The sequence below is a fragment of the Molossus molossus genome, unplaced genomic scaffold (genome assembly GCF_014108415.1).
Source record: "Molossus molossus isolate mMolMol1 unplaced genomic scaffold, mMolMol1.p scaffold_m16_p_3, whole genome shotgun sequence".
Taxonomy (NCBI): domain Eukaryota; kingdom Metazoa; phylum Chordata; class Mammalia; order Chiroptera; family Molossidae; genus Molossus; species Molossus molossus.
Genome location: NW_023425366.1, coordinates 119,102,574 through 119,115,443, shown reverse-complemented (window position 1 = coordinate 119,115,443; position 12,870 = coordinate 119,102,574). Strand labels below are relative to the sequence as shown.

Below are 12,870 nucleotides of genomic sequence, written 5' to 3'. Positions count from 1 at the left end.
AGATATTTTTCCATTGATTTTTTTAGATAGAGTCTAAGGGAGGAAGAGAGAGAAAGAGAGAAACATGTTGTGAGAGAGACATATTGATTGGTTGCCTTCCACATGACCCAGACCAGGCTGGGGATCAAACCTGCAACCCAGGTACATGCTGTTGACCAGAATTGAACCTGAGACCCTTTGGTCCTGGGGCTGATGGTTTAACCACTAAGCCAAACCAGCCAGGGCAGGGGAGGCTGCTTGTTATAAAAATTTTTTAAATGTATTGATTGATTTTGAGAGAGAGAGAGAGGGAGGAAGAGGGCCAGAGAGAGAGAGAAACATCGATTATTTATGTTTCTTGTATGTGATTATGATTCTTGTATGTGTGTGGAGCTCAAACCCACAATTTAGCATGTTGGGACACTCTAACCAACTGAGCTACTGGTAGCACTTTTTGTTGTTGTTGTTGTTAATCCTCACCTGAAGATATTCTTCCAATGAGAGAGACACGTCGATTGGTTGCCTGCTGTATGACCCCGGCTGGGGCTGGGGATCAAATGTGCAATCCAGGCATGTGCCCTTGACCAGAAATTGAACAACAATGAATTCCCTTATGTAGCCACAATACAGTTTTCAAAATCAAGAGAGTAGCATTGAAACAGTACTATTATCTACAAACCTTATTGAGGTACTGTCAATTGTTCTGATACTATCCTTTATAACAAGAAAATTCAAAATCACACAAGCTTTGTATTCAGTTACCATGTATTTTTCAGACTCCTTTAATCTGAAACAGTTCCTGAGTCTTTTTTTTTTTAAAGCATTTATTTTTTAATTTTTTTTTTTATCCTCATCTGAGGACATTTTTGTATTTATCTTCAGATAGAGTGGGAAGGAGAGAGGGATGAAGAGAGAGAGAGACACATCAATGTGAGAGAGACACGACGACTGGTTGCCACCCACATGACCCCAACCGGGGCGGGGGACAAACTTCAACCAAGGTACGTGCCCTGAGCGGGAACCCAAGCCAGGTCTCTCTGGTCCGCAGGCCGACGCTCTAACCACTGAGCAAAACCAGTCAGGGCCAGTTCCTGGCTCTTTATTTGTAATTCATGGCATTCCCATTTTGAAGAGTACAGGCCAATTATATTGTATAAGTTCCTCAATTCCAGTTTCATCATACTAAGATTTAGGCTATACACTTTTGGCAGGAAGACTACAGAAGTGATGCTGGGTTCTCAGTGTATAATACAAAGAGGTACCTACTGCCCAACATTCCATTACTGCCAATGCTGGCTTTGATCATTTGATTAAGAAGGGGTCAACCAGGTTTCTCTGCTGTAAAATATCTAGTTTACCCTTTGTAGTTAAAAAAAAAAATGTGTCCAGTGGGAAAATGTATTTAGAAACCAAGATCTCGGTATTAGGTGTACTTATAGTTACTGTAGTGTCATTACTTCTAGGCCTTTTTAGAGGATAAAGCTGGGAAATGGATGAAATGTATACATTTATAATTTTTAAAAAAAATTTTTTTATCCTCACAGGAGGATATTTTTTCATTTTTTGTTCAGATAGAGTGGGAGGAAGAGAGAGAGAGAAACATCGATGTGAAAGGGTCGCATCGAGTGGCTGCCACCCCCACAACCCAACCAGGGCCAGGGACAAATTGCAACCAAGGTACGTGCCTTAGTGGAAACCAAACCTGGGTCTCTGGACCGCAGGCCAACGCTCTAACCGCTGAGCCAAACCGGCCAGGGCTTCATATATCTTTTTTAAAAGATTTTTTATTGATTTCTAGACAGGACGGGAGAGGGGGAGAGAGAAAAACATCAATATGAGCAAAACATTGATCAGCTGCCTCCTGCATGCCTCCTACCAGGGATTGAGCCCAAAGTCTGAGCGTGTGCCTTAACTGGGAATGGAGCCAACAACATTTTGGTACCCAAGATGATGCCCAAACAACTGAGCCAGAGCATCCCCTGTCCATATCTGTAACTCTAATCTCCAGCCATGAAGAACTTGGCTTCCATTTCCCCAGTATGTTTACGTAGTTGCTCAATTCTAGAGTTACAAAAAGTAACTTCAAATAGTTCATTCATGCCTGTGGGAGAAAATGCCTACCTATTAGAGTTTAATATTTGTTTAGAGTTCTTTTTGTTTTCAACTGAAGGCATGTGCTCTTAATACTATATTCAAAAGTTACTTAAGCCCTGGCCAGTTTGGCTCAGCGGTTGGAGCGTCGGCCCGTGGACCAGAGAAGTTTGGGTTTGGTTCCCACTAAGGGCATGTACCTCAGTTGTGATTTGTCCCCAACTGGGATCATGTGGGTGGCAACCACTTAATGTGTCTCTCTCACATTGATGTTTCTCTCTCTCTCTTCCTCCCTTGCTCCCTCCCACTCTATGTCAAGATAAAAAAGCAAAAATGTCCTCGGGTGAGGATAAAAAAAAAGTTACTTAAGTTTTGCCCTGGCCAGTTTGGCTCAGCAGCTGGAGCGTCAGCCTGCGGACCAGAGAATCCCAGGTTCTGTCCCACTAGGGGCACATACCAAAAAAATAAATAAATAAGTTACTTAAGTTCTATTTCTCACCCTTAAGTAAGTGTGTCTTTTTTACTGCAGCACTTTATTTTTCTCACAATGACTTCTTGTTGGGGCCTAATGTTCTCACATGACAGTAGAAAACCAAAATTTGTTGTTATCTCTTAAAGAATTGAGAATTGCATACAAACATTTTACATAAATTAAAAGAATGAATAAATGTACAGGTGAAAATGCAAACTATTTTCCAACTTAAGGCAAGTAACAAACAACAGAAAACATCAGCTAAGAAAGGAAAATGGGTCCTAACCCTCAGTCTCTCCCAACACAGTCATACTGGCAGGGCAGAAATGTAGCTGGTTCAGAACTCCTGCCAACCTCTAGAGAAATCCCGGAATAGGCAGCTTCCACACGTGAATGCCCTGCACAAATCAGGAATGTGTGATCTTCCCAATTCTCATCAAGCCACTGGATTTCTCTTGTACAGTCATGTTCTCGTTTCGACCACCAAGAAATCAATTGCATGTGCAGGGGTTTAAATCAAAGATATGTACAGGGTACTAAAAATGTACCAAGGGAACAGTTAGCTTGAATACAAAGTCAAAAATCAACAGTCAAGTCTACAATCCAGTGCAGAGATCAGATACAAATTTCAAGGACAATTTCTTTTCAAAGGCTTATTCTAGTTTCACAAGGCCAGCATGAGGTGTATACATCTGGTAGGGCAAACTCAGATTTGATCAATTCATGCTGCAAATGCTACTCACCTTCCTGCAGTATGTTTAAAAGCATTTGCAATGGAAGATGGAGGGGCCCAACTTGTACTCTTGCTTGCTGAGCCATATCTGCTGGAAGGTGTATAGTGAGGCCAGAATGGAGTCATCAATCCATACCAAGTACTTGTGCTTCAGTGGGGTGATGATCTTGATCTTGATCACAGGGCTGTGATCTTCTTCTGCCTCCTGTTGGCAATGCTGGTGTACATGGTGGTCCTACCAGACAGCATTGTGTTGGCATACAGGTCCTTCCAGATGTCAACATCACACTTCATGATGGGGTTGAATGTGGTTTTATGGACGCTGCAGGATTCCATACCTAGGAAGGAGGGCTGGAAGAGCGCCTCTGGACACCAGAACCACTCATTGCTGATGGTGATCACCTACCCCTCAGGCAGCTTATAGCTCTTCTCTGGGATGAAGGAGGACGCTGCAGTGGCCATCTCCTACTCAAAGTCCAGAGCAATGTAGCAGTTTTTCTCCTTGTTATCACGTGATTTCCCACTCGCTGTGGTGGTGAAGGTGTAGCCACACTCCATGAGGATCTTCAATGACGTAGTTGGCCAGGTCCAAACCAGCTAGGTTCAGACACAGGATGGAGTATGGGAGGGTGCAGACCTCATTGTTGGGCGTAGTGTGGGTGACTCCATCCCTGGAGTCCATAACAATACCAGCGGTGCAGCCAGAGGCTTACAGGAACAGCACAGCCTGGATGGCCATGCACATAGCCCAAGTGTTGAAGGTTTTGAATATGACCTGAGTTATCTTCTCACAGTTGTTCTTGGGGTTCAGGGGGGCTCAGTCAACAGCACAGGGTGCTCCTCAAGGGTCAAACACAGCTTGCCATAGAAGGTGTGGTGCCAGATCTTGTCCATTTCTATGTTGTCTCTGTGAGGATGCCGTGCTTGCTCTGGGCCTCGTTGCCCATATAGCTGTCCTTCTGCCCTATGCCCACTATGACCTCCTGGTGTTGGGGGCATCTGACAATGGAAGGGAACATGTTCAGGTTGAGTGTCATCCTCAGCAAAGCCAGCTTTGCACGTGCCAGAGCCATTGTCAACGACATCTCTTTTTCCATGACAATTGGAAGAGAAAGTGGCAGTCTCAGGGCCGGAAGAGCACAGAACAGAGCTGAGAAAGGATGAGGAGTGTGGGTCAGCTGCAGCGAATAAGACCAACCGTGTTTGTTATTCACTTGAAATATGTTTTGGTTCATTTGTTTCTGTTTGTATTAAATTTTAGGATTTTTTCCTCCCATCTTGGAAATTTTACTTACTTTTTCAAATATGTGAAAGAATGGCATGGTTCCAACGGGTGGGTCTGTACAAAAAGGTATATTCAGAGAAGTGTCTGAATCCCCTCTATCCTTTCCATGCAACTCTTGCTCACTACTTTCTGGTAATCAATCTCAGTTCTCTGCTTTTTTCTTCCTAGGTTTCTTTATTCTCAAGTGAGGAGGCAAATGTACATTTTCTTAATTCCCCTTGTTTCTTACACAAAAGGAGCACACTGTAGATATTCTTTCCTACTTTACCTTTTTCACTTAGCATTATAATCACACAACCTCAGTTCATAGAGGTGTGTGATGAACTTTTATTCAACCACTTTTTTATATATGAGCATCTAAATTGTTTCCATGCTGCAATGAGTAACCAAATACATATGTATTTTCATACTGTTGGGAGTATGTCCCCAAGCTAAAGCCCTAGAAGTGGGATTTCTGGGGCAAAAAGTAAAGACATACATAGTTTTGTTACTAATGACAGATTCCTCTTAGTAAGGATTACACCAATTTGCATTCCCACTAGCAAAATATGAGAGGGCCGGCTTTCCCACAGCCTTGCCAACAGAGTGGGTTGCTATACTTTTCAATTTTGCTAACCCAATAGGTGAGAAACGGTATTTCAGTGTAGTATTTGGTGATAAAATTTCCATAATATAAAATTTACCAATTTAACTATTTTTAAATTTTGTTTTCTTTATTGATTTTTAGAGAGAGGGGAAAGGAGAGGGAGAGAGAGAGAGAAATCTCGATGAGAGAGAACATAGATTAGCCACCTCCTGCATGCCTCCCACTGGGGATCTGGCCCACAACCTGGGCATGTGCCCTGACCTGGAATTGACCTCTTGGTACATGGGTCAAGGCTCAACCACTGAGCCACACCAGCTCAACTATTTTTAATTGTACAATTCAGTGGCATTAAGTACATTCACAATGTTGTGCAACAATCACCAAAATCTATTTCTAGAATTTTTTCATCCCCCAAACTGAAATTATACCCATTAAACAATAACTCTTCATTCCACCCTCTCTCCAGCCCTGGTAACATATTTTTCTGTAACTGAAAAGTTGACTATTCTAGGTACCTCATATGAACGGAAATCATAATAGTTATCCTTTTTTTGTCTGGCTTATTGCAGTTAGCATAATGCTTTCTAGATTTATTCATGTTGTAGCATGTATCAGAAATTCATTCTTTTTATGACTGACTAATATTCCATTGACTATGTAGACTGTATTTTGTTTATCAATTTATTCATTTACAGACATCTGAGCTGTTTTCACTTTTTAGCTATTCTGAATAATACTGCTGAACATTGGTATACAAGTTTTTCTGTGGATGCATTTTTATTTCTCTTAGGTATATACCTAGGAGTAGAATTGCTGGCTTACTAGACTGTTTGCTAGACTGTTTTCCACAAGGGTTCCGCCGTTCTATATTTCTACCAATGCACAAGGCTTACAATTCTTCACATCTCCAGCAACACTTATTATGTCTTTTTTATTCTAATTATCCTAGTGGGTATGAAGTGTATCTCATTGTGGTTTTGATTTGCATTTCTCTATTGATAAGTGATGTTGAGCCTCTTTTCATGTGTTTATTGTTAATTTGTATATCTTCTTTGGAGAAATGTCTATTCAAGTTCTTTGCCTATTTTTCAGTTGTGTTGTTTGTTTTTTGTTGTTGTTGAGTTGTAAGAGTTCTTTATATATTTCGGATGTTGATTTCTTATCAGCTTTCTGACTATTTTCTCCCATTCTGTGAATTGTTTTTCACTTTTTTTTAATCCTCACCCAAGGATATTTTTCCATTTATCTTCAGAGAGAGTGGGAGGGAGAGAGAGAGAAACAGGAGAGAAACATCGATGCAACTGCAACCGAGGTCTGTGCCCTTGGTGCCCTTGACCGGAATCGAACCTGCAACTCTTTGTTCTGTGGGCCGACACTGTAACCGCTGAGCCAAACCAGCCAGAGCTGTTTTAACTTTTTAATTTTTTTTTTTATCCTCAACCAAGGATTTATCTTCAGATAGAGCAGAAGGGAGAGAGGGAGGAAGAGAGAGAGGGAAACATCGATGCAAGAGAGACACATCAACTGGTTGCTATGCACACGACCCCAACCAAGACCGGGGACAAACTGCAACGGAAGTACATGCCCTCAGTCAGAACCAAACCTGGGACTCTCTGGTATGCAGGCTGATGCTCTAACCACTGAGCCAAACTGACCAGGGCATTTTTCACTTTTTATTTTTTTAATTTTTTATCCTCACCCAAGGACATTTTTTGCATTTATCTTCAGATAGAGTGGGAAGGAGAGAGGAAGGAAGAGAGAGAGAGAAACATAGATGTGAGAGAGACATTGTGTGGTTGCCACCCAGACGACCCCAACCAGGGCTGGGGACAAATTGCAACCAAGGTACATGCCCTTAGTGGGAACTGAACCCGGGACTCTCTGGTCTGCGGGCTGACACTCTAACCACTGAGCCAAACCAGCCAGGGCATTCACTTTTTGATAATATCTTTTTATGCACAAAACTTTTTAATTTTAATGAGATTCAGTTAATCTCAGTGTAGTTTGAATTTGCAGTTCAATAATCACAAGTGAGGTTGAACATGAGATATATTTTTCCCTTATAGAAATTTATAATCTGGCCCTGGCTGGTTTGGCTCAGCAGTTAGAGCCTCGGCCCACAGACCAAAGAGTCGTGGGTTCGATTACAGTCAAGGGAACATACTTTGGTTGCGGTTCGGTCTCCGGTCCTGGTTGGGGTCGTGCAAGAGGCAACCAATCGATGTGTCTCTCTCACATTGGTGTTTCTCTCTATATATCTACGCCTCCTTCCCACTCTATCGGAAAATAAATGGAAAAATACCCTCAGGTGAGGAGTTTTTTTTAAAGCATACACGAAAATAATATAAATACATACATATGAAGTTTACAGTTTGATTAAACTAAGCAAAACAGATAAAGTCATACTGTGCAGAATGTGCTTGGCATTAGTAGGAAATCATGAACACCATTTTCACTGGATTCTTTTTTTTTTTTATCCTCACCCAAGGACATTTTTCCATTTTCTTGTTCAGATAGAGGGGGAGGGAGATAGAGGAAGAGAGAGAGAGAGAGAAACATCGACGTGAAAGGGACACATCGAGTGGCTGCCACCCACATGACCAGCCAGGGCCGGGGACAAACTGCAACCAAGGTACGTGCCCTTAGCGGGAACCAAACCCGGGTCTCTCTGGACCGCAGACCGACGCTCTAACTGCTGAGCAAAACGGGCCAGGGCTTCACTGGATTCTTTAGTCTTAGGACTCCTCCTTCAGAGAACGTATCTTGGTCACTCTTGGAGTCTGTACCACTGGCTTATGGAGAGTTTTCTCATGGTTCTGGCAGATGCCCTCCTCCCAAACATGGTCCTCCTGTCATTCCCATCTGAATAAGTAGCACTGTCACCCAAGCCAGAAAGCCAGAAGTTCACCCTATTTCACTTTTCCAGTTAACCCTGGAGCCTTACTGACATGGCCTCCACAGCCTCTCCCTCACCCTGCCCTCTGTCTTCCCAGCTGTTGCTTTCCAAACCCTGGCCTGGGCTCTAGCAACAGGCTTCTCTCCAGGCTCCCAGCCTCTAGGCTTTGTCTCCAGTCTTCATGGGGCCTCCAGAAAGATTTTTAAACTTTCCTTTGATGCTTTATTTATATCCTACAATGGTTTGGGTTAAATAGTAGCTCTTCAAAACTTCGTGTCCACTTGAAAACTTGGAATGTGACCTTGTTTGGAACAAAGAAAAGGCTTTGCAGATGTAATTGATTAAGGATCTCCAGAGGAGATCATTATGGATTTAAGGTTGACTCCAAATCCAATGACTGGTGTCCTTATAGGAAGAGAAGAAACAGAGACACCAGGGGAGAAGGCCATGTGAAGTTGGGGGCAGAGACAGGAGTGATACAGCCACCAGCCAAGGGACACAAGAAACCACCAGAAACCTGAAGAGGCAAAAAGGATCCTCCCCTGAGCCTCTAGGAAGAGAGGCTCTGTGGCACCTTTATTTTGGACCTCCCAGGGTCTCCCAAACTGGGAGAGAATAAATTCCTGTTATTTTAAGTGACCCAGTTTGTGGTCTTTTGTTATGGCCGCCCCTGGACATTAATACATGCAGGTATGCCATGTTCATTGTGGAAAACATGATAAAAGATAAGTGAACAGAAAAGGAAAACAGTAAAGAAAAGAAAAGCAGAAATATACACAGGCAGTTCCACCCCTCAAAGACAATCACTGTTAACATGTTAGCATCTATATCGTTAAAGTAATATTTCTAAAATGCTTAAATCTCAGCCCAGCCGGTGTGGCTCAGTGGTTTAGCATCCACCCAAGAGGTCGCTGGTTCAATTCCCGGTCAGGACACATGCCCAGGTCATGGGCCAAATCCCCAGTGGGGGGCATGCAGGAGGCGGCCAATCGATGTTCTCTCTCATCAATGTTTCTATCTATCTCTCTCCCTCTCTCTCTAAAATCAATAAAGAAAAAAAAATTTAAGTGCTTACATCTTTTCCAAATGCCTTTGGGATAAAATCTAAAACTCCTTAATTGGGCCTCCTAGAACACAGCCTTTTTGTCACCCCTTTTCCTTCCACTCTCAGAATCCAGGTAAGTAGAAGCACTCTTCTGGAACTGAGGCAGCTGGACAAGCAGAGCCTTCAAAGCCAAACTGGTGCAGGTGATGTTACCAGATGGGGTCTGGGCGCGGGGCAGGTCTGCCTCGGGCCCGCAGGTAGTATGCGGGTTCTTGACTTCGTGTAGGAAAGATTTCACAGTACAAGTCCAGGTGTTATTAAAGCTGGGGACAGTGAAATAAAGGGCAGGTTTAAGGTAAAAAAGCAACAGGAGAGGAAAATCAGAGAAAAGGGGGCCTTGGAGACAGGTTCAGGGGGTTAGCCCGATTGAACTGCCACTGCCCACTGCTGCCCTGGTTGCAAGTCTTGTGGTGTCCCTCAGAGTTTAGGAGAAAAACAGCAAAGATACAAGGCACAGGTGTGCTCTTTTGAGGGTACTCTTGGCTCCTTTGTCTTGAGGCTTTTTCTCTCTCTTTGGTCGGCCGAATCCTATGGGAGGTCTCAGGGGAGGGTGTTAACAGAATATTCATTAGCTTTTCAGGTGTGTCCTTTGATATGTTGATTCATCAAAATGTGCATATAGAGGAGTCGGAGGTTATTTTCTGGTTAGTTTCTTTTTAAATAATTTTTCTTTATTGATTTTATCATGATGTCTTTTTTATTTTTTCATTATTGATTTTAGAGAGAGAGGAAGGAAGAGGGAGAGATAGAAACATCAATGTGAGAGAACATCGATTGGCTGCCTCCTGCCTGAGCCCGACTGGGGATCAGGCCCACAACCTGGATATATGCCCTGACCAGGAATCGAACCGGCGACCTCTTGGTGCATGGGTCAACCCTCAACCACTGAGCCACACTGGTTGGCCTGTTTCTATATTCTTGTAATGTTTTTTGTACTTGTCCTAGACTAATGGTGTAAGACAAACATCTGGAGGGTTTCCTTAGCAATTAGCAAGTCAGATCTGAGAAAGTACCTGCCACAGGTGAGTTCAAAGGGGCTAACTTGTAACTTTCCTTTAGGTGCAGCTCTCATTCTTATGAGATCTATGGATAACATAGACACCCAGGATGCTAAGGTTTCTTGGCATAGTTTGACTAGAGTCGTTTTTAGGGTTTGATTTGCTCTTTCTACCTTACCTGAGGATTGAGGTCTCCGTGATGAGGGTAAGTGACAGTTGATTCCTAAAGCTTGAGCCAGCTATTGTGTAATCTTGGCTACAAAACAGGGTCCATTGTCACTCTGTAAGCTTCTTGGAAGTCCAAACCTAGGTAAGAATTCTTTTGGTAAGTACTTGGCCACCTCAGTAGCTTTTTCCATTCTGGTGGGAAAGGCTTCAATGCATCTGGTGAAAGTGTCTATAAATACTAACAAATATTGAAATTTAGCTTTTGGGGACATCTGAGTGACATCAATTTGCTAATTCTCCCTGGGGTATGTGCCCCAGTGTTGTACTGTCATCAGGAGGGCAGGAGGAGGGAGGTGACTCTGGGGGTTATTTTTGGAGCAGAGTACACACCCGCAGGTCACTTCCTTGACAGTTTTATGAAGCCATTTTGTCACAAACATCTGGGAAACAAGGGTGGTAAGAGCATCTCTCCCCAAATGGGTGTCATCAAGGAGTATTTTTATGTATTTCTATTTTAAGATTTGAGGTAACAAAAGTTTATTATCCTTGTCCGGCCGGTGTGGCTCAGTGGTTGAGCATCAACCCATGCACCAAGAGGTTGCTGGTTCGATTCCTGGTCAGGACCCATGCCTGGGTTGTGGGCCTGATCCCCAATGGGGGCATGCAGGAGGCGGCCAATCGATGTTCTCATCTCATTGATGTTTCTCCCTCTCTCTCCCTCTCACTTCCTCTCGCTCTCAAATCAATAAAGGAAAAAAATTTTTTTTTAAAGTTTATTGTCCTTTAATATCCAGCCGGTTGGGTTTCTAGAGAATTTATTCTCTAAGGCCCATGAGGAGGCTCTGTGTTGTAGGAGGGGCTTTGAGAGCTGAGGGAGATTGGAGAGCAGAGCTGCTTCTAGTGTGATTGATGCAGACCATGCTGCTATTTTAGCTGCCCGATCTGCCAATGTATTGCCTTTCATTATATCTGTGCTCCTCGTTTGGTGGCCCTGGCAGTATATTACTGCTACTTCTTAGAGGAGTGTTACAGCTGTCGGGCGTTCTAAAATTTCTTAGAGTGTGTGTGTGTGTGTGTGTGTGTGTGTGTGTATGTGTGTGTGTGTGTTTTCCTTTATTGATTTTAGAGAAAGAGAAAGTGAGAGGGAGAGAGAGCTAGAAACATCAATGAGAGAGAACATTGATTGGCCGCCTCCTGCATGTCCCCCACTGGGGATTTGGCCCACAACCCGGACATGTGCCCTGACTGGGAATCGAATTGTCTACTTCTTGGTGCATGGGTTGATGCTCAACCACTGAGCCACACCAGCCGGACTCTTAGCATGTTTTATGGGGGAGTTTTTTTGCTGTCAAAAGACATTTTTCCTTCCAAATAACAGCATGGGCATGCAGTATTAGAAATCCAACTTTTGAGTAAGCATAGATATTAACTTGGAGGTTTTCCCCTCATTGTAAAGCCCTAATGAGTGGTATGAGTTCAGCCTTTTGGGCCAAAGTAGTAGGGCACAGGGGTTTTGCCTCTACTGTTTCCTGAGAACTGACTATGGCATACCTGGCCTTTCTGACCCCATCTTGTGTAAAACTGCTGCCATCCGTAAACTACTCTGCTTCAGAGTTAAGTAAAGGTTCATCTTTCAAGTTAGATCTGCTTAAGAATATTCACTCAATTATTTCTATATGTTGGTGTATAATTTGGGTTTCTTTATTTATTTGTTGAAGGATGGCAGGATTGAGAGTTTGCAAACCTTCAGGGTTAATTCCAGAGAGTCTAGGAGGAGAGTCTGATATTTACGTAACCTTCCCCCTGTGAGCCTTTGATGCCCCTTTATTTATTTATTTATTTATTTTTTTGTACAGATAGAGTGGGAGGGAGAGAGAGGAAGAGAGAAAGAGAGAGAAACATCGATGTGAAGGGACACATCGAGTGTCTGCCACCCGCACGACCAACCAGGGCCGGGGACAAACTGCAACCGAAGTACGTGCCCTTAGCGGGAACCGAACCCAGGTCTCTCCGGACCGCAGGCCGACGCTCTAACCGCTGAGCCAAACCAGCCAGGGCGATGCCCCTTTATTTCTAACACAGCTTATACTTGATGGAGGGTTTGTACTTCTAGAGCCTGCCCTAGGGTGAGTTTATCGGCCTCTCCTAATAGGAGAGCAGTGGCTGCTATGGCTTGGCTCTTAAACAGTGTGGCCAGCTGGCTGCTGCTTCAGGATCTAGTTGTTTTGAAAATTAAGCTACTGGTCTTGGAGTCAGGCTTAACGTCTGGGTGAGGACTCCCAAGTACTATTCCTTGTCTTTCTGCTATATATAGGGTACATGGTTTTTCTAGGTGGCAGCCCTAATACAGGTGCACTGTTTAGTTTTACTTTTAACTCCTTAAAGGCCTGGTGGCATTCAGGGGTCCAGTCTATAGGCTCTTTGTCATCTCCCTTTAGACTCTCACCTAGAGATTTAGCAATTAGCCCAAAACCTGGTGTCCACAGGCAGCAGAAGCCAGCTGGTCCTAAAAATTCTTGGAACTGTTGTTTATTTTGTGGGACCCCCAAGAGCCAGT

General features: G+C 43.5%; 1 pseudogene; it reads right to left on the bottom strand.

The window, feature by feature from the left end:
* Positions 1-3,300: 3,300 nt before the first annotated feature.
* On the bottom strand, positions 3,301-10,779 carry LOC118641644 (annotated as a pseudogene).
* Positions 10,780-12,870: the final 2,091 nt, after the last annotated feature.